At 40.4% G+C, this 27,706-nt stretch overlaps 1 long non-coding RNA gene across 1 annotated transcript in view; it reads right to left on the bottom strand.

Moving 5' to 3' along the window:
• Positions 1–27,706, bottom strand: part of LOC130579054 (uncharacterized) — a 93,704-nt gene that overhangs the window by 2,480 nt on the left and 63,518 nt on the right. Inside the window, exon 2 of the long non-coding RNA XR_008965944.1 lies at positions 1,897–1,949. This is a non-coding gene — a long non-coding RNA (uncharacterized LOC130579054). The remainder of the gene's footprint in view (positions 1–1,896; positions 1,950–27,706) is intronic.

Consider the following 27,706-nt stretch of genomic DNA (forward strand, 5'->3'; position numbering starts at 1 on the left):
TGTCTGATTGATGACARCAGAATTTCCTGATTCGTATGGAGGAATAATTTAAATTCCTKTAATTAAATATATATTTATACTGTACAATAATTTTTCTTTCTTTCCATTATCTATTATTCTACCCCATCCCAAAATGAGAAGCTACAAATCATCAGGGCCACACAGATATCAATATTTAATGTTCCTGTTGATTTCTCCGCAGAGTTTCTCTTGTCTTTGTGAAAGAAGCCTGGAGCCCAGCTATTAATCAGACTCCCACAATTATTTTTTTAATGATGTGGCAATGAAGCAACCATTTTGATTCAAGGATTCAAATCCTAGTTAGGATTCGCTGAGATATATAATCAAGTTGGCATATTCAGGAGAGGATCCACATTCAATCAGAGTGTATCTATATTGCCTTTGCACCAATATTGGTGGGACTAAGCAGTCATTACAGAAATCAAACTTAATTTAAGAGRGGGAAATTTACTCAATTTAATTTGACAAGGGAGTGATTATATTCTTATGAAGATGTAATTTCTTTTTGAGATCAATCCATACTTGGAGAACACAGTTAAGCTTTCAGCCCTTTCTCAAACCCCACAGGAACCACTGGTGCAGCGCCACTAAACCCCCATATCAAAGAGCAAAACTGCTGCATTGCAGYAGCTTCAAATGTAAGGGTCCTACTACACCCTGGGTGATAAAATCAGGTTTGCTGCAGGATGGAGTTCAGCTGTGAGGCACATTGCCACCCTGCTGCACAGGAACAGAGAGCACTGCTGAAAGGATMGCTTAATGGTTTGCACTAACACTTAACAAGCTGGACACCTTTATTCTGAGCACACTAACATCTCAGGCATGAGGAAAATTCAAACCACAGAACTGGTCTCCAGTACTCATGTTTAGTGCCAGACTGCAAGCTTTTGAAAGGCAAACTCTGTTACAGAGCCCTAGGTGTGTGATCTTACCAAATTTAACCTCCACAGCCTCCTCCTCCCTAAAGACTCTCTGGGGAGGCTGCTGCTAGAAACAGCAATTAGGCTTGATAGAGATGAAGTTTATTATGCAGAAATCTAAGAAAAACTGAACTAGAACCATTAACTCATTTTACTCAAACAAATGAACACCCGTTAGTGACACCTTGTGTTGGTGGAGCCAACAAAGCTGGCTCTAAACCAATGACTTCTGGACATAATGTTCTTAGTTTTGGGAGAAAAGGACAAACATGSCAAACAATTGCACTCTTCCCTTTTTCATCAATGAGCAGCAATCTAATGAGCAGTTAATTGAGACTTCTGCCACATTCATTATCCACCTCCTATTATTTCACTTGCCTCAAGTAAGGCATGCGTTTTTTTGCCTCGGCCTTCTCTTAATTTAGGGGTTTTGTTGTTGTCTGACCAGCCTCCACTTTACTGGCTCGAGACCCTTGACAAGAATGGCTGGCAAAGCTGGTCTGCAGCACAGAAAAGAGTTAAGGGTCCCACAGACGGTTTAATAAAGGTACTGTCATTTTCAATTATACAACACAAACACTCCAGTAAATTCTACGTCACATCACCAAGGAAACTCGCTGCAATAATTCAGTCAAAGCGAAAGAGAGGATTTCTACAACAGTTTAATAATAACAATGTGTTCTTCTCTGTTGCCCTTTATCCAAGGATATCAGTGCTTTTCACCAATATTAATTCATTTTCTAAACACAACCTCAGAGTGTAATTTCACAAAATTAATTGAGTATGACATTCCTATATATCCCTAACTGTTGATCTCTTGCCATCTCTCTGCAGAGCAAGAAAAATCCCCATGAGCATCCCCAAATCATGTAGTAAGAAATTCCTTCCACCACCCCCTGGCATTTTGGGCATGAGAAATGTAAAAATTAAGGAAGTATAATTTTCCTGCACCTACTTTGCAGTTCATCCAAATTCTCTTTTACRGTCCCCAATAAGAAGTGTGCCAGCCTGGAATACAAAAAGCCAAGAGTTACAAAGGCTGATGGGTAATGAAGGACATAAATAGCTGATTTTTTTTATAACCATGCCTCTTACCTCACCAATCTATATGCAGAGCTTCTGTAAKGACATAAAACAGTGGGTCAGGGTCTCCACGCAAGGTGTTATGGTCAGGGAAAAGAAAAAAGGCATCACAATGATCAGCAACTGAACAGAGCCCCAGAGAGATMTTCCTTCTACCTCCAGACATGTTCTATCTCATGTCCCTGTGGAGCACATTTTCCTGATTCACAGCYCAGTTTCCCTGCTCAGGAAAACACTTATTCTGTTTGCTGCAAGACAAGTGGACAGGCTGATCCTGTCCTGTGCTTTCACACCCTGGCACAGCAGAAAAAAGAAGGCAAAGTATTGCCCAGGCACTTTAGGAACTGACAGTACCACAACTAATGGTTACAGCTCATATTTTTATTGCTGCCTTTTCCTCTAACTTRCTTTGCTTTCCTTCTTGTCTCTCTATTCTCACATAGGTCAACTTGACCTATGTTCAGGTCACTGCAAGTCTCTTTATCGACTTTGTAGCTYTGGTGAAGATTCATCCTCCCACTTTTCTAAATGTTAGTACTCTCTCTTTTCTTGGCAAACATGGATTTTGAACAGATATAATTCCTTACATGTTTAAGGGGACATTGCTGGGGGAAAAGGGGCGAAAACATGGCATATTTTGCCTGAACAAAAGAAGTAACCTACTGTACATAGTTTGGGAACACTGCCCTAAAACCAGTGAAGGAACAGAAGAACATGCAGGCTATAACTCAGATTTTAATGAGACAACTGTGATTTCAGGCACAGAAATAACTATTGATTTGGTCATCACTTGAAAGGTAAAGAYGCAACTTCTCCCCTTCCTACAAACTCCCTATAGCCTTTCAGAAACATGATGCACACAGGTAGCACAGAGCCAAAATGTCCCAGCAGGCTCAAAGAGCGGCTTAGGACACAGGCTGTCCTTAGTTGGCACGAGAAACACAAACCTTCCAATTTATTCCTTAGCTGTGGGACATTTAATCCATACCACACTTGCTCTCACCTGGGGCTGTTTAGTATTTATTCAATGCTAACCATGGATCACCAGGGGCAGAGCCAGCCCTCCTGCTTTCCTCACTGTTAGTTTCTGAGAAAATCATGATGGATCGAACAAAAGACTTTTTAGTTTGGTGTTCTGTGCCCAGCTCCAGCCGCCAGAAGATGCTTAAGTGAGAAGGCAAGCAGGACTTATATCCCCAAGAAATGATCCTGCAGATCCATCAGTCTGTGCATCAGAGCTTTCCAGAGCAAGAGTTGACATCTTTGGGGTAATCTCTGATAATGGATTCTTGTTTTATAAATAGCCCCATGCATTTCTGAATCTCTTGGAAGAGAGATCGTGTCTGTAAGCTCCTGAAATGGGTTTGATATCATGGCATGTTGAGAAGGACCACTTCTGCCCTGCTGGGAATGCATCAGCCAACTTCACCTGCTCACAGCTTGCCTCCAGTGCTTTTGCAATGGGCAGTGCAGAAGCTAAGGTCTATTAAGAGATGCAGCCTGATGGTTGGTCTCTCCTCAGACAGAGTGCAGGCGTGATTTTTGGGGAATTCAGCAGTTTCTACTACGGTTCCTCAACCATTAGAGAGCCCAAGAGTGTTTGCAGTTGTACATTTTTCCATTACTTCACATCACAACTCAATAAAAGAGGTACACAGCAGGGCATCTCAAGTTTGTCAGTGACACAGGGAATTTTAAGCAGACATCAGAGCAGAAAATCCCATTGCTGTCTACAGTGTTATTGGCATGGCTGATTTTATTCCCTTGCTAACTCAAGTTGGAGAGTGGAAAGGGGATCAGAAATGCATCTGCACTGGAGTCACACCTTTTTCCCCACTTTCTGCCTCCCAGAGTSARTCTGGTCCAAGGACCAGGAGCAKCCCTTCACCCCTGCACCTTCTCTTAGAGGCCTGAGAAGGAACAGCTTGAAGGTGATTTCCACTCGCTCACCAGGACCCAGCTGACTCCTTACTTTGTCAAAGAGCATTACCAAAATCCACTTAGAGCAAATGAAGCTGGTTTCCAGCACCACTGTATTTTCCTGGCTTCCCTTTTGACAAAGTTTGATGGTCTTCTTGCCACTCTGAATCTCAATGGCTTGTGCAGGCAGTGTGGCTGCACTTCTCTGCAGAGACAACAAACTAAATCATGATGAAAAMGAATGTTTGACTGCCAGATGCTGGTACAAGGCAAGAGCAGTACTGTTGTTCTTTAGGACTTTAGGGAGATCTCACTAGAGGAATTTTTTTTACAGAAATGAAACCGCAGGGCTGTGAAACTGTCACTGCTGGACTAAAGAGCAGCRCACAACATCCAGAGAGATTTAAACTCCTGTAGTGAAACTTGTGTTCAAATCCTGGATCAAAAGTGGGCAGAGCCAAAAATAAAAATAAAATAATCCCTCTCCTGAAAGGGCAGTTTCCTTATGATTAACTGGGGGTCTATTACTTGTGTCTGGTCTTTCCTCCAAGAGTGTACATACTACATATTTATCTCCTATTGCTTGCACTTTATAGCATGAATATATTTTAGGAGCAATAAAACCCACCTAGTTTAAAACCTATGGAAAATAGCTAAGACATAACAAATATTTTAAAAGTTACTGAAATATGCTCAGATCAGATTAATTCCSATTGTCTTTTACAGCTATATGTATATACAAATACACAAATATAAACTTCAACAGAAATAACATTTCCAGCAATCCAATTTTTTCTAGATTTTGTGAAAATCCTAAATTAGACTGGGTTTGAATGCTAGCAACAGCASTGAGCAGTTTCTCAGAGGGTTTGGCCTTATACTAAGCTACTCTGGTAATAATAATGCCAGAATCCAAAGGCTCGTTTACATGGTCTGCTGCCTCCTTGCATGAACTATTGACCATCTGTGTGAGATTTTCCTGGGAAATGGATTGAACTCAAACATGTGAGGATCTCATAGTGGTAATAATGGGGAAAAAAAAGTTCTTATTTTCCCCCAGAATCAAAGGCTTTAATAAAAGTAACTCAATTTGAACTAGACTGTGTTGCCAGGAGCTACAGGGGGGAAATGAATACCGAGAGATTTCTAAGGATGTATTTTCATTTACAAAAATGTTTCCAAAGGAGAAGAAAATGCATGAGGATGAGAATAAGGACTGAAATTCAGTGAATGTTAGATACTAATACATGACACAGAACAAAAAGCCACTGCAGTTACAAATATCCAGGGCATGGACTGGTAGAACCATGTCCTAATTTCTGAAGTCTCTTTTGACTTCCACCTYGTCTTACAAGTGTGGTGCCAATTCAGAACCATATTAAAGATGCTCATACTCTGTGTGCAGGCAAGGCAGGGCATTAAAGGCTTTGTGAGCTTTTTATTAAACTTTGGGAATCTGCTTCAAAGTCATGGCTCTCCACTGAACTGTGAATTTTCACAGTTTACACCGTGATTGTCATGAGCTGYGAGCATGCACACAATATTTGTAGTTTCACTAACAAACATTCATTCAATAATGATTATTAAAGTAGTGATTTCCTATCCCCAGAACAGCCTTGCAGGTGAAAGTTTGGAAGGTTTGGGTCATTGCAGACTGCTAATCCAGTTAAATTGGTGTAAGCCTTCCCTACACACTTGTGCAAGGAGACATTCCAGACTGAGTGATTAATTTCCATTTGTTTATTGTCCCCAACACAAACAAATACACACTGACACAAATAGTGGAAGCAGATGAAGATGCTTTGACTCCCTGGCTGTTTGCCTGTCCCACTACCAGAGTTYACTGGCCACTAATTCAGAAAGACCAAAGGGGAACATTGACATAACTCAATTGCTTCTGTTCCTAATYTGGAATTTTTGAGGTATTTTTTTAGATATGTTAATTTGAGAGCCTATAAAACACAGAAGTGGAGGGACAGGGACTTGGATGATTTGCTGTACTCTCCTGGGGGCTGTCATCTTCAGGATGGGGACAAAGAGACATGGGGCAGTGGCAGTGCCTTTATCTGACTATCTTTAATAATATTTGACTCTCAACCCCCACACCTCCCCTTTTCTTGAATGCATTCACCAAACTTTCAGACGAGTTTAATCCAATCAATTCCAAATCACTTTCAAATTTATATCAGTGCAACTTTGCATCTAGGAAAACCTTTGATGAGCTCTCTACTGGGGCCTTGACTCTACAAGCTCTCAAGTATACTCTTCATTTTAAGCACATTCCCCAACCCCATTGATCTCAATCCACTTCAGTGGATTATAAACATGTACTTAAAGTTGGAGACCTATATCASTGCTTGCTTAATACAAATTTGTCAATTCTGAAGTGGACTAGATTTAGATACACTAAAAATGAAGCTAATCCTTTAATATTTTCTTCATTTGCATAGACTTCTCACAGGCTCATTATTAAACATATTTGAGAGTTTTGCTGTGTTGGAAACCAAAGAACTGCAATAGAAACAAGCCTGAAATTGTTGATTGGATGGTCAGATCAAATCTCCTGTGTCCCCCATGTGACAGCCRTGAATTGAATCTGTTTTGCCTATGCAGTCACTGATGGGTGATCCCTCCCCAGAGGCTTTTTTTATGTCCCAGAGCCTTTTGTTGTATTTTCTTCTCCCCATCCAGTTGGAGAGGAAGTGACAGAGCAGCTTTGGTGGGCAGCTGCTGTCCAGCAAGACCATCCCACCGCAGTGTTTTACTATTTGATCTTTTGTCTTGGCTGCTTTTACTCATCTCTTGTCTAAGCTACCGTATTCTCCTCCAGGTTCTTCACAGAGGAGTCTTTTCCTGTGTTTGGTATTTCACTCAGCCTTTTCTGAATGCCCTCTTAAGCCACYCATACCCTTTCCAAAAGGGAATGACCAGTACCTTATGCAACACTGAGACTGCAGTGCTGATTTACCTAATGGCCCTATTCTTTAACAGAAGCTAGTCTTAAAAGCACTTTTTTTTTTAATTTATTTTTATTTGTACCAAGTCACCAATAACTTAATAGGCAAAAATACCCAGAGCTACAAAGGTACAAAATTACAGCAGAATGCAKCAATTTCATTTCAGAGAGCAGAAGATAATAGCAGCTGTGGAAAATTAGATGTGCTGCACAGGAGAGGAGGGTGATGGTGTGGGAGGATTTATTGCTATTGATCTACTTATCTATTTATTTATTTTTACTTTTGTTACCATGACCTAGTTATAATTCACTGATTCTGAGGCTGAACATTTGAAGGAAGGAGCCTTACTTGGTTGATATGGCAAATATATATTATTCTAAATATAATTCCCCTAGTGATTACTTGTCAACATCAGTTAGTGCTCAAAAATGGATGCTCTAGAATTGCCAGAGTGAAGGAAATTTCCTTCAAAARCCAGAAAGCAAAATAAGGAATGATTAGTTTCTGCCTCTCCTAATGCAAGAATTAGAGGGTATAGTGAAATTTCCAGGCAATGAGTTCAGTGCAGCCAGAWCTTCATCACATAACTCTGAGTTAAACTTTGGAACTCCTCTCTGCAGACTATGGATCACACCAAAATGCTACACTGCTTCAGATTTGGAGGGAAAAAGAAATCTATAAAGAATTATTAAACAAAGATGCCATCTCTATCTCAGGAAATTCCCCAACCACRAGTCACTGGGTCTGGGAACATCTACAAGAAAAGCACAGCATAATTTTTCTGCTCTTAAGCTCTTCTTATATATACATGTGGAGATATATATGCTAGTAACTACTGCCAAAAGCAGCATAAAGGTCTAAGCAGGCACTGGCCTCCCTCACTGTGWCTCTTCCTATTATTTATGCATTACAGCAGAGAGGACTTGAATCCTGGGAGAGGTTTYTCTTTATTCCTCATCTTTTTCCACTACTACTGTCATTGATATGGCTATCACTTTTACTATTAATCACACCATTATTATGAATCACAACAGTCTTCAGCATTCTGTCTTTCATTTCTATTAATAATTTTGCTGTATCTCATTTCAAACAACACCATGTGTCAGACAAGGAYTGTACAGAACCCTTGTGTTCACCCATGAATATTCACATAAAAATCTTCTCAAAGCTTGTATTTGCTGTGGAGCAAGCACATAAGCTGTAAACACAAAGGGGAGGAACATTAAAAAGTGGTGCCATTTCCCTGAGATGTTATATTGGGTTTTTTCAGTCCCAGTTAAATGACAGCACTGCCAGAGGCCAAACTGTACCTGGCTCACCCCAAACTCCCCTCTGATATCATCCTTACTTGGACTCAGCTTTGGGATGAGAGATGAATGTGATTGACTCCCTTCTAGTCCCTGCTTTCCAGAAGGGAAAGAATGGAGCCAGAGGATAAAGGAAACAGAGTGAAATGAAGCTACTGAGGGGAGGAGAAAGGTGCCAGTGGACACCTTTCAAGCTCAGGGAGCAGGAAGGTCACTTTTAACTTCAGTGCAGAGAGGTTGAGAAGAAACTCCAAAATTATTTAGGTAAAAAGCTGCACATTTAGCTTCCACATCTTCCCTCAGACTTTACAACCAAGCTTCTCTTCTGTTGCCAGCATCCTCTGTGAGCTATTACTAATCATGGTCTCATCCTCATACAAAGCATTTTAATTTATTTCTCTTTGTTGGGGTTTTGTTGGGGTGGTTTTGGGTTTTAATTCTAAATCCACAAAGAATTAAACTTGGCCACAGCTGAGAGTTTGTGTCCATGTCACATCTCAGAGCGGGGCAGGGTCACCCCAGAGTGCTCGCTCTGCAGAGTGAGCATCACGTCATGCCACAGCAATCAATCTTTTCATCAGCATCAAAGAGTTCAGGGCTGAGCATCAAGTCAGGGCTTCAGTCAGGATTTACTGCCTTCTCATTTGCTTCACAGGCTGACAAGTGGGCTTGAAYGCATTTCAATATGCTGATTCTTCTTTATAAAAGCAATTACAAGCAGAGAAGCATAGAACAACCTCAAGTGCTGGAAAAGCCCAATTGAATTTCTGATTTAGTAAGAAGTGGTTAGYACCATTAATGAGAGCTACCAAGCACCCTGCTTGATTTGATCTTACAAGACTCTAAAAAAGCCCTGACTTAGAACATGAGAAGACATTTTATTTTTATTTATTATTTTTACCTGGAATCACCTCATTATAAGACTCAAGACCAAATTATGTGAATTCATTTCCCACTGATAAAAAAATAGATACTATTAGCATCTTTTAGAATTGCAGATGTACCAGCTATCTTCATATCAGCCAATGAAGATACGAAGGCTACTTCAGTTTGGATTAGAATAATTTTTGTACCATTGCCCTTGGCTGATGGGCCATTTASTCCAGTGTATTATCTTTGGTAATGCTGAATTCAATTACAGACATCCATAAACAAACTGCACTATTKGAATTTGCTTCCTTGATTGTACCATGTGTGTTAAGCTCTGCAGTGATTTTGAAAGGTAGGAAATAGCAGATGGTGCTACTCCACTGAACCTCCTTTAGGGTTAGTGAAGAGAGGCTAAATTCAGCTGTGGGACACCAAGGAGCAACGCTGTAGTAGCTCATTTGGGACAACAACGAGCAACGCTATAGTAGCTCATTTTCACACCTATGTGTTCCCCCCAGGCCCAACTCCCTGTCTGCCTTTTCGGCTGTGCTTTTCTCAGCCTCCTTATGCTTCTCTGAGCTGCCACCCACCCATCCYGGACCTACAGGTCATCAGTCTCATCCTTCTAATCCATTCTTCTTCCCACACATTCAGTGGTGCTTGTAAAATAGGCAGCCATGCCCTGCTCYAGCAAGGCTCGTGTGACCTTTAATTATTTTGGCCAGGATACTCCAGCACAGTCCCCGAGGCAGAGGGATGAGCTGCTATAGTTAGTCACACTCAGCTCTGTAGCTGTGCCTGTTCTGAGTCACTCTGCCTGTGGGTCCAGTGTAGGAGGAGCTGTGGGCAGGAACTGTCACACATTTGCTGCCAGACCCCATCAGCACCTCAGCTGACCCCACTCCTGCTCGCAGCAGTGGGACAGCACGGGTGACCTCCACTCCTCACCAAGGTGACATTCAGGATATGAGAGAAGGAGAGAGAGAGAGGAAACAGTTTCTAAATTATTTCCATAAGCAAAATTATTCTCCACTTCTCCCTGCATTCAACTAAACCTCCTCCACATTAGTTATTCCACGGCATTCCTTTTATAATGGTTGACAAGTTGACTCAAGGCGTATAAATCCCTAAGGGAATATTTTTTCAAGGGAAAAGAGAAAAGGAGCCCCTCTAGACGGCACTCCAGCATGCATATCAATAAAAGAACTTCAGCAATCACTTCCTGGGTGTAATTACATTCATCTGCATCTGTGACTGAGTGACCTGTCAAAGTGTCAGAGAATCTAGTTCAGGAATGAAATTTCCTACTCATAACAACAGCCCGTGTGTCAACACCTGCACTTCTCCTATTTTCATTTTAGCTGCACAGAAATTGTCTAGGCTTGCWGTTAAGCTGTGTCTGTGGTACAGAGTTGCAAAGGTGTCTATCTTGAGCGTGTAAAATCAAGTCCTAACATGATGATATTAAATCTGAGCTAATGCCCTTGGAGGATTTGAGGAAAGGCCGGTTAATAAARAATGTTCCAAAAGGGTTAAATTTCACTTGGCATGGGAAGAAAGCAGTGTACTAGCATGCTGGAATAAGGAAAAGAATCTTTTTACATTATTGAAGAGTTATAATTATCTTGCTGGCAGCAAGAATTTTTTTACACAGGCCAATAGATGATGGTCAAGGGCCATAAATTGCAAATTAGGCTAATTTCACAAGTTAACCTCAATGAATTAAGAATCACTTCTTCCACCTCCATGACACCACTTGACATCTCCCTGGGTAAATGCCACTGATCAGTGGCAGTGACCAGTGAATCCCAAATGGGTCCTTTCCCTTTGTCAAATGTGAGCTCTATTGCAAATGGACAAAGGAGGAGAAAGAATGTGAGGAGCAGGCATGAGCACCACATTAGAGAGGATAATAAGGTTAGAGGCTTGATCWAACAGAGCTGATCCGGTGGTTTTCAGAGGCTGGTCCTGATCCAAATGACAAGCCTTAGGGATGTCTGGTATTCTCAGGAAGCACCACTTTTGGGGTCTTGGAGCATGGTTAACTTGAGACACAAGYCATTAGCTTCTATCTAGTTTTCCTTAATCTCCATGAGAAGGCACTGGTATCAAAAAATCCATTGAAGACATTTATTTTTAAAATCAGGTACTGTGAGTGCAGTCTGTACAACACAGAGGTCCCTCCTGTGCCRTTCTCTGGATTCCTAAACAGGCCAGGAACTGGCATTGCCTGTGGGGCACCTCACAGGCTCAGTAAACAAGCTGGCTGCTTTCAGATCTCATTTCTCAATAATACCTGTAACCTGAAGGTGCCAGGAAAACTGTCAGTGTGACCCACAGCTGGGAAAGTATGAACATCCCAGTCAGAAAACAAATGCACTCAGAAGAACCTGGCATAGCCTCATAAATAATTTTAGCCTGGGCTCAGCGTACCCCATATAATAGGTTCATTTTCACACTACATCATTTTCCAGCCAGATTGCAGATATATACCTCACCCCCTCTTCCAGGCAGAGAAGAAATTTTGCTCAAGACCCATAACAAATGACCAGTYGGAAATGGCAAGCCGAGGAGAAAAAATTACTGACCGATGTGCAGGAAAGAGCATCTTCATAAAATATAGTTAGGCTGGGCTGATTCTGAGCACATGATATCACATAAAGGGACATAAAATTGCTTTCTGCACTGAGTAGAGACTAGGGATTGCTGCAGCACTTTAAAAGTTCCCCACYACTCTCTGATGTGATGTGAGCAGGAAACAAACTTCTTCCCACGTGAGCCCAACTTGATAGTAAAGCATTTACCTTATGGCCGTGGCTGCAGCTCTCTGTGTTAGTTACTAATCAAGTTGAGGTGAAGGACAATGAGATGTTTTCTGCCTCAAAGCCAACTGAACTTATGTTTCTAAAAATATTTGCTTTGCTGAAACCTGGAGCTGACAAAGTTATTATCACACTGAAGCTATTTTTGGTCRCAAAGTCAGGTTTGATAAAACTAAACCATGTCACAAGCGTGTGATGATCTTGTTAACACCATAAGTACCTGCTGGATTGCTCTGAATGGTATTTTTCTCATTCTGATTTCTTTTTAGACAAGACTTTTTTCCCTCTTTTTCAGAGTGACATTTTTAAAATATTCTTCCATTTTATTTCTAAAAGCTGAACAGATAGCTGGAGTATTTCAGTTCTGTTAGGAATTAGGATTTTTGGTTATAAAGACATTTATATTCACCRTTTTACCAAGAACCATACTTAATTTGAGAATCTAAAGTATTAAAAAGAAAATAAATATTTTTTTATAACATTCAAGTAGTATCTCATGTATAATCATTTAATCAAGACAACACCACCTTCAGTTATTTCCCTGGCATTCAACAGGCGCTGCAGACTGGATGCTACAATCTGTTTAATGAGCTCTGTGTGGTTTCTTCAAGAGATCTCTGATCCCTAAAATAATGAAGGCTGATGCAAATGGGTGAGYGGGGCCACAGTAAGAATCTGCTTGCCTTGTGATAGACAAGCTGAGCAGAGCACTCTTATTAATTAACTACTGATAAGGCTCTGAAAAGCATTAGATAAAAGTAATTGAAAAAAAATCAACYGAAGTCTCCACAATGAGAAGCAGAAGGGGAATGACAGGAACCAGCATATAGAGAGGTCAGTTCAGCTGGTAAGTTATTGTTAATGAGGGCCAAGAGAGCAAAAGTGTCATGATTTGGGACACTACCATCACTATAACTGCAGCATTTTTTCAAATATCAGTATTATGTAATATTCTAATGGTTTTACCCAGTGCTAGGTAGGTAAAAACAGACACAGCAAARAACAAGAAACATTAAATTCTGTTAAGGTAACTGAACTATTGATTAAGAAATGGAATATTATTAATCAGCTAAAAATAGCAGGCTGCCCAGACTGGAAATGTCCAATTGGTTGAATAGAGCTCTGATAAAACTGTTCTAGTGAAAAATGTCCGTGCCTATGGCAGAGAAGGTGGAACAAGATCTGTAAGGTCCCTTCCAACCCAGGCCATTCTACAATTTGCCACAACTGGAAATCCTTTTGTCACTCCAGTTATATTGAAGACACCATTGCAGTTCCACTCATAATTGCCAATTATGCCGGCACAACTGTGGGTTTGCTGAGTGGAATTCTGGGGTGTGTGCTCTGAAGGACATGGCAATTGAAAGCTGAAGTTATTTTTTTTTCTGCTTTGATTTAATCATGTCTTGCATTACAAAATTTCACAAGAGCAAGCAACACGAGGAGGTTGCACAGCCCAGAAGATGGCTTTTCATCTTTATGTAACGAGTACTTTGAAGAGTAGAAAGTTGTAATTCTGACTTTGGATWTATGAGGTCAAGAAGCTTGTGGTTCTTGAAAAGGATATACAGAGTGATTCATTAGAGCATCAGAAAACTACACAAAGGTTTTGTGAAAGGCAGGAAGTAGCTGAGGAGGGAACAAACTGTTTCTTGGGCAACTAGAGGTAGTTATTCATCCCTTTCACTCAAAGAACCTTGACTTCTTGCTCCTCTTCCCTTGCCCTGCAGTTCTATTCTTCTACTTGTCCACTGAAGTCATGACATCTTCTCTCATATGTGATTTGTCAGCCTCTTTTTAAACCAGCTGCTCTTTATTTTCTACATAAATGCCATAAATGAGCACATCCTACCAGTCATTATCCAGCACATCAGGTTAAGAGCAGCCTGTTACCTATTTTTGACTGATCTCCAACACCACAAGAAAAACTCCAGGTACCAATGAGCAGAGCCATGTCTTTCATTTTCCAGGTGTTCTCCAAGATTGAATCAGATGATTAATGATCTGGCTCTACTCAGTGTTATGTGAACTTCTCCTGGCAATTACCATGCTCAAGCAAACCCTTTATGCACAGGCTGTGCATGAATAGCTCTGCAGGCACTCTGCACAGAGCATCATTTCCCCTTTTGAATCCACAAATCTTGATAYCAAAATACATAAATCCTACCTCCATGAAACACCTGTAAATGCACATAGAAACAGTCGGGATCATGCATTGACTAGACCACATTTGCCTGTGAATGCAGACAACTGCACAGAGACCTCACACTGCTCTGCACACACCTGGCTGCACATATTCTGATGCAAACACRTTCACACACAAGCCATGGTCAAACACAATCACAGCTGCACATGGAAACAGCAAAAAGCTGCATTCTGCTCCTTTTATAAAGCCAGAAATAGTCACGTCATCGAACTCGTACTGTCCAACTGAACCAGATTTGAATTTCATCTCRTTTCAGTTCACGCTTGAATTTTTCAGCACAGTAAATCCTTTTCAAGGCTGTGAGACATGAGCAATGAAGACAACAATGTCAATGGTATAAAATTAATAGTGCAAAATGGCAGTAAAATGGGAAAATCCCAGCACTGCCCATAAAAGCATATTAGCCTGACCTGTATTTACTCTTCTTTTCTGGAAGAATTAGCTTGGTTCTCAAAGCTTATGGGAAACACTAACAGTAATGAAGCAGAAAAATGATGAATGTTAAAACTTTAGGGTGATCCGTGGACAGTTGTAAACTTGCCCCTCTGTGTTGCCCATGTACTTTTGATGAGCTTGCAAAGTTTTAAACCTCCTAAATTTTAGACAGAGCAGTTTTATTTCTTTCAAGCTACAGTGGAAATAATTTCCTTATCTATCATTTAGAATGGTTTAATACTTTCATTAATCCACACATCATAAAGCAGCAAGAGATTTTTATACGCACTCCAATCACTCATTGTGCCTCCCAGCAAACAGAAATGGGCTGTTTTTTGCTGATTCTGAAGTTAAACTTAAGGCCACTATCTCCACTATCCAGGCTAGCTGTACAGGTAATGATTTAAAGGCAGACAGAGCAGGTGCCTCCCTGCTCTGTCTTTAACAGATTGCTGGCCTTTGATAGAAGACCAGAGCTTCTGGAAAGGAAGCATTGCCCTAACAGTGCTCTTGTTAGCCACAGGAGCCGGGCACCCTCTTGCCCACGGGCACCCTCTTGCTCCTGTCCTCAGCTCTGGATGCAGCGTCCTTGCAAGCAAAATGTGACAAATCATTCCAAAAACWCATTGAAAGAACAGAAGGGGTGGCTGGGGACAAACAATCGAGGTAGAGCTGCCTGAAAAGTCAGTTGGTGTGGGCTTCAAGCAATTCAGTCCCAGCTGTCATAGGTGGTAGAGATAATAATCACGTTGCCAAATAGCACTTCCTTTTACTAGGATGAGGGTTTTATTTCCCATCCAGTCGTTCCATGAAACTCCACCTAAAAGATAGTTTTTTGACAAAGCCTTTTCTTGTCTTTGTACAAAAAAAAAGAGGCCATATCTTCACCAGGTATCTACTGAGCCATCAATCTGATGATTTCAAGAATTGTTGAGTTGCTCAACTTCTCCTCTCTCCACCTTTTTTTCATTTGTCAGACAGCAATTTTCCCATACTGTGGGCTTTGACAGCCCAAGAGCTGATCAATGATTTAATAGACACAACCTTGTTATTAATGTCTCACGATGGTATCAGTTTAAGCCCAGATCTATAGAGCTTCAGGGCTTAAGCACTTACCACAGCACAAGTTATCAAGCATCCCCAGCAATGTCAATAGGATTTTGGCCATCTCTCTCAATGTACCCAGGAGCTGGCTCAACTCTTCTCAGAAACATATGAAAATTCAATTTACCACCCCATGGATGAKCTGTAGCTGCCAYGAGAAGGGCACAGATCCCATGAAAMRTGCAAAGAAACTCAGATTTGGATTTGCTTGCACCTGTTGACAACACAGAATAATAGAGAGCACAAAACCTGCAGGGAACGGCCCTCTCCCCAACAGCAGAGCTCACCCCACACATCAACCTCAGCCTCAGGGAGCTCAGACATTTCTTCTGTCACACATTGCAGCTGAATATGCAGAAGTCTTGGCCTAAATTAATACCAGACCTTGGCTGGCCTTACTATGATTGATATTAAGCTGGAATTAGGCCCGTAATTGTGGGATGTTTCTTCCTAAAATGAGGCATAACAGAGTCAATATTATTAATTTCAGCATATGAGYGTGGGGGAAGTGGCACAGGCAGTGCTTTGCATTTGGCAGTGTCTCAGTGGGAATGAGGAAAGGGCGATGGGAAAGGGGATGAGGGACAAGGCTGATTCCCCCAAGCCCTCTGATAAACCCAAGCAGTAACATCACACACCAAATGTGGAGATCAGGCTTTCTGCAGCACTCCCCTGAACTCAGGTGCCCAAGTGCTGACCCTCCTCCTCAGCCTGAAGGTTGCCCAGGGCTGCACATTTCTCCAAGTGCTCTGCTTTGGGCAATATGGCACCTAATGTCCTTCAAGGTACAACAAATTTTCCATTTCACAAGTTAAAATAAATTATATCCCGCTGCATTTAGTAGCTTTTGTGGGTATTGTCATCCTCCCCCCTGGCTTTTTTGCATTTCCAAAGAATTAAACTGTAGAGACAGCCTGCTCCCAAAAACATTGAGAAAAAAATCCAAAACCACACAAGAGTCTAACTGGGGGTACATCAGATCTGTGATAAATGCTCACGATCCATTTATGCTCAAGAATAAGCATCCTTTGGAACCACCAACCATCCCAAAGAACCTTGTGAAGGGGTCCAGCCCTTTTGTGTGCCACAATTTGAAGTTCACTAGTTCGGGTCCTCTGTGACATTTGTTTGCACCTGATGTGAGAGAGAATTTCCACCCAAGAGGAGAACCAGCTCCATCCTGCCTGACTTCCAGAGTTTTGATGAAATTGCAAGCAAAGGTAGAAGGGGCCACATACTTTTAACATGCAGTTAACAGTATGGAATACTTCCCCATTTCTTTTCCAAGTAAGTTCAAAGCATTTGTCAGTGGCAACCARTATTATTCCTTTTCCAAAAGGTCTACTCAGTATGTCAGCTGTATTATTAGYAAGACAAATCCATCCCCATAGGTCATAAATACAATATTTTTGCCAAACATTCTTCCCCTTCTGATAAATTTCTCGTTTGTTATTTCAGTTCACTACAACACCTTTCTCCCCTTTTTTTAATATTGAACTAGAAAATGTCTTATTTGTTTTTCATGAATAAGAGAGGTGGTTTTTTTAATACTCATCCCTGGTATGATAATTTGGAGAAGAGCACAGAGATGAAAAATTGTTTCTTTCCTTAGAAGTACTGGAGGGAATAACTATCATTACAAAATGTTGGTGAAAAATTAGCTTTTCTACCTCCCACACTAATATTTAGGAAAGCTTGGTGAAAGTCATAAACACGGGAGGTAAATTTTTCCAATTTAGCTTTTGCTGAAACGCTGCAGGGACGAGAAAGATAAGGCCACATCCATTCTGTGAGGCACATTGCCAGTTTAGCACTTGCATACTGTTTGCTTTTCAAATGGTTCACTGCACTCCCAGCCCTGTCCCAGCTCTCCCAAATGTCCCACCCCCACATCCAGTGGCCCCACTGGAAATGATCCTGCTCTTCACCCTTGGAGATCTCAGTGTGGGGCAAAATCCTTGGGTCTCATGAATTCAGAACAGCAGGACCCCTGGTACTGCAACACTGACATACTCTGCTTTGTATTTGTTAACAAAAAAATAAAATTTAAAAAAAAAATAAAAAAATAAAAAGCCAGAAACCACAGAGCAATTCATAATGTGCTTGTTTCAGGTTTGAAGGTATGTCAGGATCTCAAAACACCGTTTAGTGAACTGAAGGCTGAGGCAGCTGTGAAAGCGAGGAGCAGTGCTGAGACCAGAGAAATCGTGCTAAACTCAAATTGCTTCTACATTATTGCTGAATGTGGCAAACATGTCTCCACAATGCAAAGGGGGCATCCCTTCCAGCATCATCTCCTGTCATGAAAACTTAATCTGCCACCAACTTGACCTGCTGACTAGCAAGTAAGATTATKGAAGYATTTGGAAATAAAATTTTTTAGGTWAAAATCCACCAGAAGTSTTTATCATCCTAGCAGGATAACTAGCCCATTTTAAAGTACATTTGTTTTATGTTTAAGAGCTTTTTAAATCCTGCACTGAAGGTAAAACCTTTCAAACGTCTTTGTCAAAACATTTCTCTTCAGACTGCAATTCCATCTGCTTTATATTGTGCTCTCTTACTGCTTCCACACTTCTCCCAATATGCAGATCTCCTCCTGGATAAAATGTTTCCAAGCAATTTTTCAGCCTTGACAAATACAGTAGTTGGGTGGTGCTTTTCCCATGAAATTAGACTTYGAACAGAACGTTTCACACACCTTTAGAAATACAGCAAATTATTTAATAGGAAAAAAAAGGGCTTCACAATTCATACTCTTACTTGGGAAATTTCGCCTTTTTATCAGGGCCAAAACTACGTGAGTAAAAGATCGCTTTCCATGTGTGTGTTTCTAAATAAATATGTAAAATATCCACAGAGATATATATGAACACACATTTATATCCTCAGTACCACAGAGCAATACCTGGCCATTGGCTTTAAGGTGTGATTAATTCTTTACATCARTTTTGGTTTCTCTAGCTCAGGATTTGACAGATGTGTCACAGCACCAATTATCACACTCCAGAGTGTGGCTGAACTTGGCAGCTTTCTGCCCCAGCTGTCACCAAGCCAGGGACCTCTGTCTAGAGAGATGCTTCAGGCCAGTTCTCAGSTCTGGTTTGACCCTCATTCAATATGTTCCTGGGCACCCAATCTCTCCTGCTAGGCTGGGCAGGAATCAAAGCAGATTCATTTCCCACAGAGATGAGKGAGGAAATGCTCTGCTTACTGCCATCAGCACTTCCTGAGAAACAAAAGCTTCCAGGTACAGCTCTTCTCTTTGGGCCTCCAAGGCAATGCAGGGTGTAGGAAAGCCATTCCAGGAATGGTCCTTAAGTCCTTTTAATCACCTGTTTTAGGTGACTAAAAGAAAGCACTGCCTGGGCAGATTTGCCCCATGGATTAATATCTAACTTTCCAAGCACAGGGGACTTCCCTGAGCTGAAGATCTTCAGTTTTAGCCCAGAAAATCTATGAAAATAACTGAAAAGTACACCCATCGGTGCCAGAGATCTTAATTTCAGCTATTGTTTCTACCTCTAGCAGTTTAACCTGACAGAACAACTTTCTCCTGCCTTCCCTTGCCCTCTTTTGGTGCACATTTCCCTTCAGCACACACRTAACATAAAATCCATGGGCAGCTAAGCGGTTCCTTTTGATCACTAAAGTCAGATGAGACGAATCCCACCCAGAGAGAGCAAACAATTTGTCAAGGAGGAGGAGGTGAGGCTCAGCAGGCACCTGCATCCAACCCTCCCCATTCTCAGCACCTCACCTGCCTCCCTGTGCCACCCACCATTAGTTTTATCACCTCAAGCTGTGGGGGTTCACCTGCCAGCACTGAGGCTCTGCTGAGCTCTCCCCAAATCTGTTCCTGCCAGCAGGCACAGCAGGACCATTCCCCAGGCTCTCCCCACCCCCTTTATTCCCACATTCCCCTCCCTCAGCTCTGCCAGCTCCTCACAGCACAAGAGCCAGGCTTGGCAATTGCATTTCACACAGTAATTGTGGTAGGTTTTACCCCAATCTTACATTTGAAACCAATGAAGACTCAAATCTATTTAGAATGGAAAACAGAATCTATAATAACTCTCATTTGGCTCAGGCACTTGGAAATGTGTAACTACTTAATGCATATTTAGACATAGTTTATAGCATCAAGGTATGTCCTTTTAACATGACAAAGATGCAATCCAGAAGTAGTGTTGAGATTAGAAATTGGTAAAAGAGAAGCAAAGATTGATTTAAAAGGGTTTTTCATTGAACCATAACCTCACCACATGGCATTTGCTTCTGTGCTGTCTTTTTAAGTAGCTTTTGCTCATGCATCACTTCTGCTCCAATGTATCTTCTCTTAAACGACAGGGRTGTACAACCTATATTGAAACTGCTGAAAGACTGCACAAAATATATAATTCTGGACTGGAGATYAGCCACAGTTCTATTTATGATCTGTCCACAGGCACACAAAGTATTGAGTKGTGATAATGAGAATGGTAGACTTTTTGGAAGACTGGAAGGGTAGTTAGAGCATCACAGGAGWGTTAAAAACATTTCTGAAGATTTTAAMACATCTGGTGGTTGTAAGGATGAGSTTTTCACATGATAAACTAGTAAAACTGCATAAAAATAAATGGTTTTTAAGAAGTTAAACCCATGACATTAGTTTTATGGTTGTTTTATTTTTATAATAAAGTAAGTTGAACAACCACAGCTACTTTGGAAATCTTAGTGAAGAACTTAACTCAAAGAATTTTTGGCAACTTCTGAAATGTTAATATATATCAGTACAATCTAGTGGCAAGAACAAAACTTCATTTGATGGAAACAATGGAAAAGCAAAAAGAAGATTCCCAAATGATCTGGTTGTGGAAAGAGAAAGAGYCTTGTAACTTCTGAGTCTAAAGAAATAGATAAAACAACACCTTGTATCAAGAAAGAATTAAAAGGAACCCATTCAAGAAATGGAAGGGGGAATAATCACTTTCAAAACAAGGAAAATGGTATCTCCAGTAAARCCAGATTAGCATCTGATACGTTGARTTTTAYRTAGTGGGACKGAATTGCTTGATAATATAGCAATTACACACTTCCAGTTAAAAACAAATCAGCAATTACAAGTCTGCTGTAATTAAATCCCCACAATAGACTTGGTGTGAAAAGGAGGAAAATTAATCAAAAGATAAAAGAAGTGGCATAATTCAATAAAAAAAAATCTACAGTAGAAAAATCAATCAGAAAAAGGACAAAATCATGATTTTCATAAATTACACTGTGACCTTTCAGAGAACTGCAAGATGAAAGAGACAGCAAGTGATGTCATTGTCACTTAGACAAAATGATTTCTAACATCATTTCAAACAGCTACACAGTCTCTTTATGACAGTAAAAACAAAAAAACACTCAAAAGTCATGTGCACCTGAAAGACTGATTTCTCCTTGAGCTGGAACCTGTTGAGACCTTCCAAAAACACAAGAATTGTGTCCAACAGTTTGGAGGAGRGATATCTGAGATGATGATGGTCTGTGATAATGGACTTTTTTCTTTAAATTCCAATAATAAAACTGAATTTACTCCAGCCAAAACAATATAACTGCATTTTTTTCAATGTAGTAAACTGCAAGAAAGACAAAGTTACCACTTCTTTGCCATTTATTCTGACAGAAACGCCTGAACACACCACACTGACCACAGCTGCTCCCAGTACACCAGGCTGCAAAGTTCCACCACTGCACTCCGGTTCAAAGTATCAGCAGAGATTATTATCAGATGTGAGGTCAGMTTTCCAGATGTGGTGATTAAGAACAGGAAACATCCCCCAAGAGCCTGCAGAGGGCAAAGACTGCCGAGTCTGGAGTTATTCCCAGCCCAAGGCAGGTTCGACACCGGTCACCTCCAGCTGAAGGRTGCCACTGCTCATTACCACCCGAGMGCCAATCTGTCCATCAAACTGCGAAAATATCGAGCAGGGGAGAAAGAGAAAGATTAACTCTTCATCAGAGTCAGTTTGGGAGAAGAGGAGTAGCTGTCAACAAAGCTCCCGGGGAGCAGAACAACTTAATGGAACAGCTCCCTGTGCCAAATAGGAAACTGTGCCTTGCGACTGCCCGGCGTTCAGTTGCATCAAACATGAAAAATACCATTAGTGCTTGCACTGAAGTGAATAATTATTTAGCTGCTCCTTTGAGGGACGTAAGGGATCYGCAGGCTGCACGTCTGACTCCAGAGTTGTATCCTCACTTGGTGCCAGAATGATTATTTTTGTGTTGCAGGCTGTAATTCCTGTTGATTACACAGAGCTCAACCCCAGCTTCTTTCCAATCAACTTGAAAACAACCTGATGATTTTTTGATTTTGCYAAGGATATATTTTGACACATTTTTGTGCAGAAATCTTGAGCTGGAAGTCAGGAACAAATCTAAATTTTTACAACATAAATAGCATACTGATAGAAAAAAGAAAAATCACTTTTATTCCAATGGTAGAAGATTTTTGTACCAAGCCTGTGCTGCAGAATATACACTTGGTTTGATCTTTTACTTTTGTGCCACAAACATTAACAATATTGTAAAAAAAAAAATAAGGAAAGATTAATATTTTATCAGAGATRAGCTGTATATTCTTCCCCTCCTTTGTGTATAAGCAGCTTGGCAACAAAGATAACTTCAGGATCAATCTTACCCTTATTTCCTATTATGTACTTCCTGTTGTTCCCAAACAAGATTAATTTTGTTTTATGCAAGTCACCAAGCAATCTTCACAAAAATAAGATTGATTTTAAATTTCTTTTCTCTYTCTCCCTCCTTGTCTCCCTCRCTTTRTATTTTATTTTATCTGTGTTAATAAAACTACAGTTTCTAGTAAAATTCAATTTAGAATTATTTCCCACCTGGAGAGGTTTAGACACTTCCCCCCTCCTCTTTTCACACTGGAATTATTTCTCACTCACAATAGTTAGAAAGTAGATCTTTTATGCAACAGTTTTGTAAAACAAATATTCTGGAAGGACCTAAAGAAGGAAAAGCATCATATWTCTGGCATAAATCATCTCAAAATAGAGGGTAATGGATATTCTTGAGCAAATTCCCTTCTGTTTCATTCATTCATGGACTTAATTCAGAATGAACAAGACATCATGAGCAATTTCTGTACTTTTTGCAGATTTTTTTTTTCTTTTGGAGAATGTTAAAGATTTTTCTCACTTTATGTTAAAGGCATATTGTCAAGGCTGAAAAAATATTATTGATGTAGAAAATGGGAATTTTTATTCAGTTGTGAGAAYACCCCCTGAATATGAAGCTGAGCAGGGGGAGAAGGTTGGACTTTTGTTTGGTTTGAGGATTTTTTTAACTCTATCATCCATTTTTCATATTCACCATATTTTCTCACTTCACCCATGGCTGACTACAAAACTAGGATGGTATCTTTCACTCACTGGTGGCCTTCCTAAATTTAAAGTTGCATGGATTTTCAYATTTTCAATTTCAGTTTCTCTATTATTTTAATTTCCAGGTCTTATTCCCGAGTTTATTGCTGCTCTGCTACACAGAGCACTATCTGGAGCATGTTTATATGATAGAAAAATACTTYTCATTTAAATACCCATCATTTGAATACTGTACCTAAGCTATGGTAATGTAAGAGTAGCTCCAAAATATTTACARGGGGAAGGYAGAAMTGRTTTGAGCTGTTCTAGCAAAAGCAGARCTGGTTCCATATTTATCTGAAGGTCCGTCTTTATCTCTCTGGCACATAACWAAAGTGTGTTATAACCATGGGCAAAAAACTTTAGAGGAAATGGATTTGCTCACAATGATTAAGGTATCTGATGATTTGGTGGGAACACCTCCAAAATCGTGGATATTGACCCACAGGTCACTCATTTTCCAGTGGGGCTACTCCCAGCCCAAAATTCCAGATGARGTATTGACAAAATAATTTCTTATTCTTTCATGTTATTTCTTCCTCCCGCCCTGGAGCTGCAGGTCAGGAGTTACCCTCTATCCAAAGGCATTTTAAGCATCCAGAGGAAGCAGTCTTTGACCTGGGTTGGGTATAGTTGTTTTGGGAGCAACCAGGAAGAAATCTGACCTGGAATTYAGTGCTGAGAAGAATCACCCTGACAGAAGGGTTTCCCTGGACAAAATGCCTGCTCAGCATGAGGGACTGCCAGGAACAAGTTCACTTTGTTGAAACTTTTGATGAAAACAAAAAAATCAAAATGCTATTGAAGCATTTAATTCTGAGGCCACCAAAATACTTTGCAGCAGTAAGACAAATTACTTCTTTTCAAATGCAATATAATAAAGGCAAATAACACTTCCCATCAGATTAAAAAACCAACCCAACATTTGGAGGAATGTTCCCATTTCACCAAAAAAGCTTTTAAAAAAATTAGGAAAATATAAAAGGTAAGTTTTTGCTTCCCTTCAGTGCAGAAAGGAACCACCCCTTTAGCTCTCTGGCTGCCCTGCTAGGTGCACTCTCCTCATTTATTCAGTTGCAATGTAAAAATTATTCTGGTAATTTGACATCCCAAAGTTCTGGTGATCTGGTAATTTCTGATTCCACCCAACTCAGAAATACTTCTCCATTTTTTAAGGTTTTTTTTTATTATTTTTTAGGTCCCCAGAAGTGCAAGTAAATCGAGAAAAAAGACAGATTTATGGCTGTTCTGAACAGGAATGCACAGCTCAAATCTGCAGGTGGCAGAATGGCAGAAGGGAATAAACCTGTCCATAAATGTACATGCAGCCAGCACYGTCTACATAAGGGCTTTGATTCATACCCAGACGTCAGGATTTTATCTTCTCTTTGCTAAAAGGACAGGACAGATACTGCAATGAGCTCATTTATAAGGAATCATTACTCCCAGGAAGTACAGTCTAAGAAGTATTACTGCTAACACACTGAAAAGCACTGGARAAATTACAAATGTTGAAATTATTCTACTGTCAACTTCATCAGAATTCAATGCAAAGCCACCTTAAGAGTGTCGAGAGTAGGAGTGCAGGCTGAGTGTAGATTTGACATTGGTTTCTGTTTATTTTGGTTTTACAGACGAAGTATTCTCTTTGTTAATGGGGGAAATAACCTACTTTTTACTTCAGTCAAGGAAATTTCTTTTTTATTTCCAAAAGAGARGAGGATCTAGAAAGAGAATCACATAATCAGGTAGGGCTGTCAGCAGCATATGGCTTTGAGCAGGAAAAGGRAGGTTATTTCTGAACTTGCGAGGATGGGAGAATGTCTTTTATCAAGATAAAATACAAAACTTGTTTTGAAAACTTTACAATATTTCATCTGGGTTCAAACAAAAGCTGCTGACGACAGACACAAAGAATTTACATCTTCAGAGCAAGGTGTGGGAAYGGCAAAGAGAGCAGCAGAGCTGTTGACTCTGGGTTATTCAACATAACCCCTTCCTCTCCAAACACTGGCACAAGTGTCCTTCCCAGTAACAGAGCGCTTCAGAAAAGAGTTTTCCTTTCTCTGTATATTTCTCATCCCTTTTTGGACAAATGCTGTTATTTAGAGCTCTCCTGACAGAAATGGGGAGGAGAGAGCCGCGCTGCTCGCTAGGATTGGGTGGGATTCCCTGGTGATGCTGTTGTGTGCTCCTGTGTTTCYCAAATACAGYRGTTGATCTGATATTTCCAGAGAGAYTTTAAGAACCTTATTCCAKTTAAAAGATGAACCTTAAAAATTCAGTAAAATGTTCAAAATGCTGTTTAGCTATCCAAGTCAATCCCATATTCCAAATACTCAGATCATATCCAGAGAAATTATTACCAGACCCTGGAATATCCATCTTAAGGAAATTATCTGGCATTTTCTTCTAATGAACTCTGTGAATGTTTTATACCAGGCATAGAAAGCAAAATACAAATGCTCACCTGAGACAGGTCCACTGRTGTGAATCTGGTGTCTGAATAACGCAGCAGAAGAGCGTACTGGATAAAAAATGTTTTGAATATTTCAGAAACACTTGTAAAGCTGCTCAGGAGGTGAAGATTTATAAGCACATTGACTGCAAGTGAACTTTTCTGCAGATAAATGATGAGCTCACCTGCTCCACAGGCTTTCAGCATTTGCATTAGGATACAGGAGCAGACTATTAAATTTGCAGCTGTAACCACTCCTGGCAATGATCCTRTGACATATCTTAGAGAACTCATAGAAATGCTCCATTAACTTATACTGAAAGATACCAAAGTGAATTTTTTGGGCAATGTGGTGGTTAAAAACAGCAGTGAATACAGCCCTCACTTATATACCTCTGTCTACAGCATCACATCTTCCTAAAGACACTCATGGCCAAGCTATCAAAGGTTTTGGCAAAAATGCACCATTTTTTTCAACTCAAGCWCAAACACATTTGACCAATGCTCTTATTTCATGCTCTTTTCCAACATACAAGCCTGGCCCGTTTGCTGCAGTCTGATGCACAAGGCAGCTGCCTATTAACCCASAGCCAGAGCTGGTACATCATGAGGAACACACAAGTTATGGAACAGACTGCAAAATCCAGCCCAGTGAGAGCTGTGATGTTCCTTTACATTTAAAGAAAAAAAATTAAAAATAAATAAACCAAAACCAACATTCTGTGATAAAACATCTCAAGATATGGACTCAGACCCCAAATGAACTTGCATGCAACATGCCATTATTATAACAGGGAAGAAGATCACATCAGCTTTCTAGTTTGGTTGCCTCTGGCACAAATTTAAACATTGAGCATGTCCCCAGATTGCTGTGCAACTTTAGGARTAATTTTATTCCCTTTCTATCCATTTTTCTTGTTCTCTCATTCTGGTGCTGCAGAGGGTGGTGCTGGCTCCCACCAAACAATTTCACCAGACATTTTCTTGAAGGTTGTACCCTGTAATGGCCGTGCCAGAGGTTTTGAGTTGAAACATATTTTATTTATTCTTTTCTGTAGAGCATTAAAACTAAAATACGGGTCAAAGTAAATACGGGGGGACAGAATTTATCTTGTGATCTTAAAGAAAACAGAGGTTTCCAYTGTAATTTTTTTTCCGGGCTGTACTCAGAAATCAAATCCCCTGAGTCTTCCTCTCCAGCTCGGGGGAGCTAAGGATTCACACATCTTTCTAGTTTTACCAGTGTGACATTTGTGCTCTCATTTATAAAAATACAATCTCCTACACTTCATTTGTGTTACCTGAGGGTTTTTTTCCTGTGTTTATTATCCTTATTTAGATTCCTAGAGAGAGAACAAAAGCAACAAAAATCAAAGGATGAAAATGAAATAAACCAAATCTTTCACCTTCCACAGTACTCCYGCATTTGGCATTAATTATCATCAAGTAACAAAGAAAACAAATATTTCCTTTAAAGACTTGCCACTAGCCAATGGAAAACTTTCAATAAAGAATAGATACTTATTCCAATCCAACACAGACTGTACAGCAGAGCCAAATATTACATTTTTCCTCCATCCACTTTTATTTCAGTTACCATTAGTATGAAAATAACACCTCTGTTTCTTGGGGAGCTGCTAATGTCTCCTAGAAACTCTTGAGAAACATACCATTTAAAGGCAATTTCCCTGATATGGCCTATAGATACTTCCCACTTTTCTTTTTAAATGTTTAATAAATGGGGAGATTTTGTTGAGAGAGGAGTTCTGTTCTCCAGGAGCTCTCTGAATCCTGCTGTTTATGTTTAACCTGGAGTCATGATAATCCCCTTCATTTTTCTTTAATTTGTCATTTCATCTTTTCTATTTTAWTAAAATCAGAGTAACACACAGCGTGCTCTGTGGTAGACTCTGACTCGATGCAATAAGCAATTACAAACCTTGCAGTGGCTTGCAGCTAAACTTTTACATATTCAGTGGGAGCAGCCCCAGCCTGGCGAGCAATGCTGAGAGCTCAGGCTGAGACAGCGGCTGGCAGAGCTGAATGCCCCAAAATGCTCCTCCTAATCATGTGTGAGGCAGGCAGCTCGGGAAAATGAGAGCAAGGGGTTGCCAAGACACTTAATAATTCTCCCCAGCAGCAGGATGAGGTTTGCTTTGCCTGTGGAGGAGTGCTGGATGATCGGACAATT

This window comes from Malurus melanocephalus, unplaced genomic scaffold, assembly GCF_030028575.1.
Source record: "Malurus melanocephalus ecotype Western Australia unplaced genomic scaffold, MMel_1.1 scaffold_252, whole genome shotgun sequence".
Taxonomy (NCBI): domain Eukaryota; kingdom Metazoa; phylum Chordata; class Aves; order Passeriformes; family Maluridae; genus Malurus; species Malurus melanocephalus.